The following is a 10268-nucleotide window of genomic DNA, read 5'->3' on the forward strand; positions in this document are numbered from 1 at the left end:
AGTGCACATCAACAGGATGTCCATTCCTAATCACACTTTGTACCCCCCCCCCCCGCCCCGTACTGGGGATTGAAGCTAGGAGAGTGCTACCTTTGAACTGTACCTCACCTCTTCTTTTGAAATTTTGTTTTGAGACACTGTCTCAATAAGTTGCCCAGGCTGGCCTCAAACTTGTGATCCTCCTGCCTCAGCCTCCTGAGTCTCTGGAATTCCAGGCGTGGCCACTGTGCTGGGCTCCAACCAACACTCTTTCTCCAGCTCCCATGATCACTACTTCCACCATCACCACTGCAGTGAGGGAGACAGCAACTCCTACCCAGGCAGGACCTCCCACATTACACTGCACATGCTGGAGGCCGACTGGGCACCCCACGAGGTACGCATCAGTCCTGACCCCAGGGACCCGTGAAGGTGCCCTTATTGGCAAATAGGATCTTTGCAGATGTAATCACACCAAGATGCAGTTCTATAGGCTTAGGGTGGGTCCTAAACCCAATAAGCCTGTTGTCCTTTAAAGAAAGCCATGTAAGCAGTTCCTACCAAGTGACCTTGAACACACTGCTAGACACCAGGAGAGGTCGCGTACAGCAGAAGCTGAGATGGGGGGGCTGGGGATGTGGCTCAAGCAGTAGCGCGCTCTCCTGGCATGCGTGCGGCCCGGGTTCGATCCTCAGCACCACATACAAAGATGTTGTGTCCGCCGAAAACTAAAAAAATAAATATTAAAATTCTCTCTCTCTCTTTAAAAAAAAAAAAAAAAGTTGGGGATGTGGCTCAGTGGTTAAGCACCCCTGGGTTCAACCCCCAGGACCAACCAACCAACCAACCAACACCACACAAACAGCCTATGGAGAGGTCTGTAGTGAGGACCTGCAGCTCCCAGCCAACACCTGGCCTCAGAGAGTGAGCTACCCTGGACGCAGATCCCCCCACCTTAGGTGAGCCTTTGGGTGACCGCGGAAGCCCCAGCCAACATCTTGACTGCAACCAGATGAGATGCCCTGGGCCTGACCCTCCACTCAAGCCCCTCCAATCCCTGGCCACAGACACCGCCATCACGAGTGTTTCTGTTCACACCGCCCAGTTTCACGGAGACAGCTCATATAGTCTTCTTATCCCACCAGAAGCAGCATACATAGTGGTCAGGTCCTGGGGTGACCATCAGTTCCTACCAACTGACCCTGAACACGCTGCTTGTTTCCCTCAGTGTCCTCATTTACTCTTGGTACTGGGGACTGAAGCCGGGAGCACTGTCCCCTGAGCCACATCCCCAGCCCTTTTCATTTTAAGACAACTTCTAAGTTGCCCAGGCTGGCCTCAAACTTGCCATCCTACTGCCTCAGCCTCCCCAGTAGCTGGGATGACAGGTATATGCCACCACACCCGGCCAATTTCCCTTTACGAGTAGGTAGAGTGATTGCATCCACCTCATAAGATTGTTGGGGCCAAGGAGTTAATGTTAACTTCTAACAGTCCTATCCGGTAACCACGTTAGCTCTTGTTATTATATGGGTGAGAAAGCAGCTCAAGAAGCTGAGAGGACTTCTCCAGGGCTACCCTGGGCAGTCAAGCCAAATCCTAAACCGGGGTCCCCTGACTCCCAAGACAGAACTGGAACCCAGAAGCAGATCCGCCAGGGGCGTCAGAGGCTCTGTGAGTCTAGAACTTGGAGCACCCCTGTCCGTGGTGTGCTTGTCAACAGCTGGCTGTGCACATCATGTCGGGGTGGGGAGGGCAGCCCGTGGGGTCCGTTTGTGGCTCTGGGCCTGATTCTGGGCCGAGAGCCCCTCTGCCCCACTGGGGAGCTGTTAGGAAGGTGTGTAGGAGCAGGCGGTGGGCGGGGCCCATGCAAAAGGGGCTTTTCTGGATCACATTTCATTGCCAGAGCAGGTCCAAGGACAGGGAGGGAGCCAAGCTGGGCCGTTTGCAGCCCTAGTTAGGAAGTGGCTGGGAGAGCAAGACAGCTGTTTTGAAATGCAATACGGTATTAGGCGCAAGGGCAGTTGGGAGTAAATCTCTACTGTGCCAGCTGCTTCAGTTCCAGTGATCAAAATGACCTTGGACACGCAGGAGAGTCACAGGCTCCCCTAGAATAAGTGCCCATCTCCCTTCTCTTCTACCTGTGGCTCCTGCCCCGTACTTGATAGCAGGACACAGTCCAAGGTCGAGCGAATGAGGCCAGATTTCTGGGGGAAAAAAGAGCAGAAACAAGATAATGGCAAGTGAGATTTACCTTTGAGTGAGCAACATCCCCCATGAAAACAGGATGCAAGTCCTCCAGGTGCGCTCAAGTGCCCCCACACTCCTGGCAGGCGGACCCTTCAGAGAAGACAAGGAAGGCCACTGGGTGTGGCTGTCCCTAGGTCGTCTCCAGGACCTATAAAGCCCCATAGCATCATCCAAGGCCCGGGGATCCCTTCACATCTTGCTTTTTCTCTGTGACTTTACCATTTCTAGAAAGAGGAGGTTGGCAGTCCAGTAGAAAATGACTTAATTCAATGATGCCTGCCTTTGATGCCCAGGAAGAGGATCAAAGGGGCTTCAGAAAAATGTTCATGACCTGACGGGTGAGGGGGTGCATGCTGGTAAATCCAGTGACTCTGGAGGCTGAGGCAGGATGATCCAAGTTCAAGGCCAGCCTAGGCAACTTGGCAAGATGTTACCGCCGAATAAAATAAAAAAGGGCTGGGGAATGTGGCTCAGTGGTAGAGTACTTGCCTAGCATGCCTGATGCCCTGGGTTCTACCCCCAGTACCAAAAAACTAAATAAATAGATAAAAAAATTAAAAAAAAATTGTTATGAACATCAAAGGGTTCACCTTTGGGGCTGGCTCGAATTTTCTCCCCGAGTTCTGACCGCTTCCTAGGGCCTTCCACTGTGAGCCTGGCCAGAGCTTCTCACTGCAGGCCCCTTTACTAACCACTCCAGACTCTCACTTGCTCCCAAGACTTCTCTCTCTCTTCTCTTTTTTCTAGAGGACGTGCTTTTAATGCGATCGCCCTCCTACCACCCAACCAGAGCCCACGGCCCTGCTCACACACTAACCCTGCAGGAAGCACTGCTTGTATCCCAAAGGGATTCCTACTTCAGTGGCTCAAACTTTATGAGACCTAATAGTCTGTTGCACTTGGAGATTGTTATCGAACAGGTTCAGAAGCCTGTAGTCTTCATACGCTCCCAGGGGACTGTGAAGGAGGAGGTGAACCTTGAACTTGACAGGGATGACTTCACACAGGGCTGGAAAATATTTGGGGCCGGGGAATAAGAAGGCAAGAGAACAGAGGAGATGTCTCACAGCAACTTGCTGTTCCTTAATCATCCCTTCCACCATGTGGAACGAAGATCCGCTCCTGGGGAGGAATAGAAGAAAGAGGTAGGCGCTCACCCCCTGGAGCACTTCAGCTGTGGACCCTCCACACTTCCCCACGTTGGCCCTGCTTCCGCTAATCCTCAAGTCCACTGTTATCTAAGAGGCGGCCAGCCTGGACTGCCTGGCCAGAATCCTTCCAGGGCATCCTGTGCTGTGGTTTGCCTGCTCCTCCTAGCCTGGCCTCATCGATTCCCAAGGCCCGCCTGCATCTCTAGGCACGTGTGCGGCGAGGATGTCAGGCAGGCTCACAGGCTCCTTGCCTAGGGAGCTGGATTCCGCGATCAGCACAGGTCCAGATATCTGTTTCCTGTCCACCAGCGAGTGACCCTGGGTAGGGCAGACTCTCTTCCCGTCCTGGCTTCTAGTTCCACACCAGGATCATAAATCTCCAGGCTCCTACCCAAACCAGGTCAATCGTAAGGGCTTAATTTTGCTCTAAGTTGGGTTAATCTTTTGTCAACCAAACTCAGTGTTCGTACTTGTATTGCTTACGTTGCAGAAATATCCGGTTTCAATTTAAAAAGAGAAAGAAAAAAGGCCGCAGAGAAAATCTGCCCCTGGATTTGACAGGGAGGGATGGAGCCAGATCCCGAGCCTGGGCTAATGCGGCAAGGGGGGGGGGGGCGTGAGGACGAGCTGAAGGAAAAGCACCCTGGGCTCCGTGAGTGACAGCGAGAGTGAGGGCTGCTGCCTCCGGAGGCTGACGCGCAGGCCGCTTCTGCCCACGTCCCACTTTAGCACAACCACAAGGGCCATTAAGACCCTCCAACGTGCCATCGGTGGTTCTGAACTTTGCATAATGACTGAAGGCTGCCTTATCATCAGAGGGGAGGAGCGCAGTCTGGAAACCAAAGGGGCTGAGGTTCCAGCCGCCGCCAGGACTCTGAGCCCCATCACACTCCCAGAATAGCGCACCGGTTCCCGGCAGCCCAGGCTGCACCGCAACTGGCCTTCCGGTGAGGGAGGCCGTCAAGCCCCAAATAGTGCCAGGAACAGCTGGGACTGGACAGGGCCCAGAAGCCAGCTGGTGGGCCTTGCCCTGCCCTGCCCGGCCCGGCCCTGCTGGAGGAACCCATCTCTGGGTCCCCTGTGGTCCCATGACTCTCCCAACATTGCTAGGGGTCTGGGCTGGATTAGAGGTTGGGGCAGCCTCAAATTCCAGGCAAGGGGTGGGGCAGTGAGTGGGTCTTTTAAAGGGTTTGTTGAGTACGCTATGTTGGTGGTGGCTGCAGAGGCTGCTGAAGGGCCAAATGGCCACATGTGCAGAGTGTGCAGGGTGGATGTGACCATCAGAGGCCACAGGCCAAGAAGGCAGGGCCCTGGAGTGGAGGCTGGCTTCTGAAGGTGAAGGGGATTCTGGAAGAGGAAGGGCAGCCACCCACGGCTGGCCACCCCAGAGCTCTCTGTATCTCCTCAGGCCTGAGCAGGTCCCCTTGCGATGGGAAGTGAGGCCTCCTTCCGGGAGGGCAGGAAGGGAAACAGGAAGATGAAGGGGGCTTTCACCCTTCCTCCAAGCCTGTGCCTCGGCTGGGGCGGGACAGGTGCATAAATACCTATCCACAGGCGGGACATTCTAAGGGCTCTACAAGAGGCGAGGAAAGCAGTCAGGGCACAGACAGTGAAGACCAAGTCCAAATCCACAGCGGGTCTTGGCCTCTGTGAACCTCAGTTTTTAAGTCTATAAAACAGAGATAATGACATCTGCCTTATGGATTCGGACCTACCCTTTTGGATGCTTATATGGTCGAAAGCATCAAATTATGTAAAAAACGATTTGAAATTGTACAGCACCACATGGGGGTATTATATCATCAGACAAGCCAGATCTCTGAACTCCTTGGCCTGGGGTTCTGGACACTGGATTCTTGCTGACCCTGTGTCGTCCTCTCCCCCCTCCCACTTAGAGAAGGCTGACAGCAGCCTCTCTTTTGGTCAATCAATACAATCACCAATATTTAATGCCCTTTTTTTTTTTTATTATTTGGATGCAGAAAGCATTGTGCTGGGAAGGAGAGGGGCAGAATCTAGAATTCATTCCTACAGGGCCTCCCAGCATTAGGGAGGCAAGGTATCTCTGTATAAGATAATTAACAATGCAAAAAAAGGTAAGATTAGCAAATGGGGGCGGCAGAGTTCTGGGGGAAAGAGAACTCTGAGGTCACCAGCACTTGCTTGCAGGACAGCCCAGGGCTCTAGGACATGGTCTCTAAGAGGAGGGCATCTTGGATTGAGTGTAAGGACAATGGGAGCAAGTCACAGGAAGGCAGTCAGGAGGCAGGCTCAGGCCAGAGTGACCATTTCCTGTGGGGAAGAGGAAGGAGCCCCTGTTGGATACAGGCTGCAGAGGCCTTGAATGCTGGGCAAGGGGGTCTGGTCTTTAAAGGCATCAGGAGCCAAGGAAGGTGTTATAGAGCCCTGGAGTAAAATCAGGGAATGACCCACATTAGATGAGGGCTCACAGGGTGACTGGAGGGGACAATGCAAGCAGGATCATCACTTTGGGGGCTAGTGCAGCTATTGGGGTGAGACGGAAGTCCTGCTCACCCTTGAAATGCTCTCAGATGGCGGGCAGACTCCTGAAGGCGGGGAAGCTAAATACTGTGTGGTCACACATTTCCTTTTTGTTTCTGGAGAGGGTGGCGGGTTGAGTGGCCTGCATGTCTGGACCCTTGCTTTAAGATCTGGCTCTTAGGATTCACTAATAAGTCTGTTGATGGAGGCTGGCCAGATCTGGGCAACTCAGAAAATCCAGTTCTCTGCTCCCAGGGAGTTGGTCAGCGGCCACTGAGCTGTGGACGCAGACGCAGGTTTGTAGAAGGGCTCCCGGTCAGGTGGCATTCTAGCAGGCTCTATCCAAAGCCTGCTTCCGTCCGGGTACATTTCCAGAGGGGTCACCCACGGGTAGCCAGTTAAGGTGAATGAGTCTTTAACTCATATGGCTTCCTGCTTCTTAAAGGGCCATCATGATATCGCAGGCCCCTCTAAAACAAAACCCACGCAGCCTCTGCTGCTCCAAGCAGGAAGTCCTGTGAGACCAAGAAAAAGACCAGGCCCAACAAAGCATGCAGCAGGGGCTGTAACCAGTTAATGCAGAGCCCGAGGGCAAGGCCAGGTGAAATGCAAACTATTAACCAGCTGCAGGTGGCGGGGCTCCTGGCCACCCAGTTCAGGAACAAGGCCCCTACCTATCAGGGAGCCTGGACCTACCCTTAGTTCAGGGGGGCACTGTTCTCACTGCACTGAGGACCCTCCACCCGCTAAAAAGAGGAGGTTGGCCTGCCCCTCCATGGAGGAAGAAATGCTCCCCCAGCCCAAGAGATTCTGCAAGCTGAAACCGTGACCCAGGACAGGGAGTGGGGATAAGGCACTGGGCAAGCCAGGCAGCTCCTCTGAGGGACTTAGTGACCTCTAGCACTCCCTGGCTGGGCTCCTCCATGCTAAAACTGGGTTGCCAGGGGCCCTATCCTGGGCTCTGGTGCGGGGCTTGCTGGCTGGCCCAGGAGAGGTGGGATTCTCCAGCAGAAAAGATGCTTGCCTGTCACGGGGAAGTTGTGGCACCATTTGCAAGGGTGCTGTATGAGAGGGAAGGTCAGCAGTGGTCTCCTACAGACTAGTGGCTATTCCTTGCAAGTACAGCTCAGAGGTAGAGCACTTGGCAGCAGAATAATGGCTATTCCATAGACATTTGCTGAAAATATCTACCATGCTCCAGGCTGTGTGCTAGATGCTGGGGACGGATAGTAAGAAGAATCCCTGCTCTTGAGAAAGGCTCTGGGGACGGATAGTAAGAAGAGTCCCTGCTCTTGAGAAAGGCTCAAAAGGTTACTTATGACACACCAGGAGAAACGATAAACAAATGCATAATGGACTGGGGGTAAGTGGGCAGCTCACAGTGGTTCCTCTTGGGGAAACTGAGAAAGGCCTCATTCTGAGGCAGGCAGATTTGCAAAAATTTTTGGCCAGACAGAGACAGGAGGTGGGAGGGACAGGACATCTCAGGTAGAAAGACCAGCACAGGTGAAGGCTTAGGGCATGCGTCCCAAAGAGTGATCAAGCATGGCTCTCCTGATGGTGATGTGGAGTTGAAAGTGACAGAAAAGCAGATTCTACAGAAGTTTGGGTTCAAAACTGCCAGATGTCTTTAGCTAAAAGGCCTAAGGCTCAGAGAGGTTAGGCAGTTACAGATAGGAGAGGTGTTATCACCTCCATTTTGCAGTAGAGGAAGGTGGGGTGCAGAGAGATGAAGTGACCTGCTGGTCACACAGCTGGCAGATGGCACCCTGGCCCTGCGAGTACCTCAGATTCCAGGATTGAGGGAACCCAGGCAGCTAAAAGAAGGGGCTTTCCAGTGAGTAAAGGTGGTGACATTCTACCTTCCAGTAAAAATCAGATGCTTGGGAGAGGGCAGATGGGGGGCAGTGGGGTGCTCTGCCTCAATCCAGGAAGGCCAGGAAGGCTGGGAACAGTGGGTGTGCAGCACCTGCAGGGACAATGTCTCAAAAGGGTTACTTTCTGGTGAAATGGGAGTTCACAATGGGTTCCATGCCTGCTGGGTTGTTATTAACTAAGGTTGGGGGGCACCAGGGGACACAGATGACCCTGTGATTGAAGTCTGAAAAAGCACAGTACCTCCTGAGAACCTCCCTTTCTAGCATGGTAGGCTGCGTGGGTACAGCCCTGCCCACTAGGGTGAGGGTTAGGGTGGCGTGGGGGCGGCAGCTCCCAATTCCATTCTCCCTACCCAGGTCCAGGGACTGAAGTGGAGTGCAACAGAAATCCTGGACACCCAGGGGCCCAGGCCATCTGCGCTGAGGGACTTGCTTTGTCCTTTGAAGACAGATCCTATTCCAGAAGGGAGCTGGAGTGAAGAGGGAAGAGCAAACAGTTCTCAGAAACTGTCCTACATTTCCCCAGGGCTCAGCCCTTGAGAGTGGGGCCCCTTTGCAAAGGACTCCCGGGTGGTGATCCATGATCAGGCAACAGACAGTCCAGTCCTTCACCTGCCTGAGGCAGGGCTGCAGGGGACGGGAGCTGATGTCCGGAGAACCTAGGTGGGGAGGAGAGGCTCTTGAAGAGGGCAAGCAAATCGACCTAGTATCAGGGCCATAACTTAAATTGTCTTCCACTCCTTAGGGCCAACAGGTCTTGTAGTCTCAGGCTATTTCTCCTACATGATGACCCTGCCCAGTGAGCTGCCAGGTGGTGGCCTGGTTAAGTAAACATAGTTAGAAGCCAGGACAACTTAGCTTCTCTCACTCAGGTAGATGGGGGCTTTTCAGTGTGGGCATGGAGCTGCTAACCCTATTCATGCCTTGGTCCCCGATTCTGGGGGTGGGAGGTGAATGAGGGATTGGAGAGCTCTGGAGCAGCAACACTGAAACAATTTGGTCTTAGCAGCCTTCTCCAGATAAGCCTGCCAGCATAGGGCACAGGAAGGGATATAGTGTTCTAGAAAGCCAGGGCCCTACCGCTGCTACCCCGCTAAGCAAACATTCCCTCCTAGTCAGAAAGCTCGGTGTGCAAAGGGAGGAACAGCCTGAGGTTTATCGCTCGGGCAGCTCTGGGTGATTGATAGAGTTTAGACTCCCGGTTGTCATAGACCTAGGCACGCAAACAAACAGCCCGGGAGGTACCCCTCCCCTCTCCGCGCCCGACCCCACCTGGCTACCCCCTCACCCGTGACCAGCTGCCTCCCCTCCCCCTCGCAGGCGCTCGGGGTTGAACAAACATGCCCAGCAGTCCGCCCCGCCACCGGTTGGCTCCGACCGCGCGCTGCTGGCGATCCCCCAGGCAACTAGGCGTCACGAGAATGGGCACCCCGAGACCCGTCGCCCTGCCCTCCCCCGCGTCCCCAGGGGCCGGGCCAGGCTCAACAACCTCCTCTTTCTCGGTGCGCCTTGGCCTCTCAGGGCCTCCGGCGCAAGCCAAGCAGGCCCGCACCCGGCCTCCAGGGGCAGCGCAGCCCACCTCCCGCGGGGCCCGCGGCCCCTGGAGGAGGAGGCCGGAAAATCTCTTGTTTACTGGGCGAGAGAGGTCTCAGCCGGGATTCGCTTCCCTATTCTGCGGTTCCCTTTCAGCAGATTCCCGGGTCCGGAGGGGTCAGGGCAGTCACCCGCAGATCCACCCTGGCAGGGAGCGGGGGTGTGGGGCTCAGGGGAACCCGAAATCGTGGAAAGGTCCCCCGGCCGCGGGAGGGGCTAAACACGGAGTCAGGGTCAGCGTGACCCGGAGCGCAGAGATCGGGGCCGGTTAAACACTGTACCTCGGGGAACAAAACCGTGAAGGCTAATTAGGACAAGTCGGCACGCGGAACGGGGACGCGGGGAGGGGGGCGCGCGCTCCGAATTGAGCCGGGTCTGGAGCGGTCTCGGGAAACCTGAGCGCTGGATAGTAAACCCAGCGCGACGTTTGCCCACGGTCTGCAGGGGTTGGGGCTCGGCCCACGGGATTAGGGGCGTGCGTGGCGGCATTCCCACGTGATCTTGGTGACTGGGGTATCAGGGAAGGAGCGCGCGTTAAAGAGGTGGACGCTGGGTGTGTGAAGTGTCCACGTGTGCAAGCTCTGGAGGGGAGGGGGCGCAGAAGGCGTGACAAAGACGGACTTTGTGTCTCAGTGTGCGCCTCGCTCCAACCCGGGGCAGCGAACTGCGTCTGGCGTGTCTCGAAGGAAAGCCAGGACGAAGGTGACAAAGGCTGGGTGTCCGCCACTGAGAGACGCGCCAAGGCAGCCCCGGCGCCAGTGGGTGCGTACGCGAGCTGGGAGATGCCGCGAGGGAGAGCCCGCCCGCGGGATGTGCTGGGCTGCACCCCAAACCGCTTTCCAGAGAAAGAGCCGAATCCAGAAAGTGAGTGAGCGTGCATGTGCGCGTGCTCGCGTGCGGGGGCGTGGCAGTAAAC

The 10268-nt window shown here is 55.3% G+C and overlaps 1 long non-coding RNA gene across 1 annotated transcript; it reads right to left on the reverse strand.

Annotated features, from left to right (window-relative positions):
- Positions 1 to 369: 369 nt before the first annotated feature.
- On the reverse strand, positions 370 to 10262 carry LOC125613952. Its single transcript, XR_007344565.1, has 3 exons — positions 9634 to 10262; positions 3047 to 8418; positions 370 to 2186 (listed from the first exon to the last, which is right to left on the reverse strand). It is a non-coding gene; the product is annotated as an uncharacterized LOC125613952 (long non-coding RNA).
- Positions 10263 to 10268: the final 6 nt, after the last annotated feature.

This window comes from Marmota marmota, unplaced genomic scaffold (assembly GCF_001458135.2).
Source record: "Marmota marmota marmota unplaced genomic scaffold, marMar, whole genome shotgun sequence".
Lineage (NCBI taxonomy): Eukaryota > Metazoa > Chordata > Mammalia > Rodentia > Sciuridae > Marmota > Marmota marmota.